We start from the raw sequence: 771 nt of genomic DNA, 5'->3' as shown, positions 1-771 counted from the left end.
TGGAGGCCAGGATTGTTAGTGGCTTTGGGGTCTTCAACAAGTGGAAAGTGAAAGAGGGGAGAGTGTTTGCTGAACACTATTGATCCACCCAGAATGAACTAAACAAGGCCACTGATGATCTCTGCAAAAGCATTTTGGGTGGACAGTGGGGGCAGATGCTTGGGATTCTCATTCACAAATATTTTTGCAGTCCAGTTATTGAGCATAAAATTGGGATGAATTGAGATGCAAATGGGAGGTGAGGTGGTGAAGTCCATGAATGTAGACACTATGACCGAATGAATAAGTGAAATAACATTTTTTAAAATGAGATAACATTTATTGAGCATATGTGTAAGCAAGATTCACACATCCCATCCAATCATTATAACACCACCACAAGGTAGTGATAAAGATTCTCTCCATCACCAAGCTCTAGCCAGTGTCCTCTGCCCTCTTCTCTACTAGGCTTCTGCCTCCCCTATAAAGACTTAAAGGAACACTAACATAGTTTCTAACAGCTCAAGGCCACATCCCTAGGATGACTCTAGCCCCACTTAAAGTGCCTCCCTGAGAAAACTCAAGGCTGCTGAAAGAATTTACTGTTTGTTTCAGCCAACACCTGAAGGTAGGGCTCCTGTCTCCCAGTCTCTGTGGGAGCCTAAGCTTGCATAAGCGCCAGTTAGCAAACCTAGAACGGTTTCGTGTGGACTAACCCCCTCCGCGCATTTTGTAAGTTTTACTTCCCCGACTGTACATAGGCCCCGCTCACCCACCTCCCTATTCCTTCAT

The sequence above is a fragment of the Balaenoptera musculus genome, chromosome 1, assembly GCF_009873245.2.
Source record: "Balaenoptera musculus isolate JJ_BM4_2016_0621 chromosome 1, mBalMus1.pri.v3, whole genome shotgun sequence".
NCBI classification, from domain to species: Eukaryota; Metazoa; Chordata; class Mammalia; order Artiodactyla; family Balaenopteridae; genus Balaenoptera; species Balaenoptera musculus.
The sequence above is the reverse complement of the archived record's forward strand: the minus strand, read 5'-3'. Positions refer to the sequence as shown.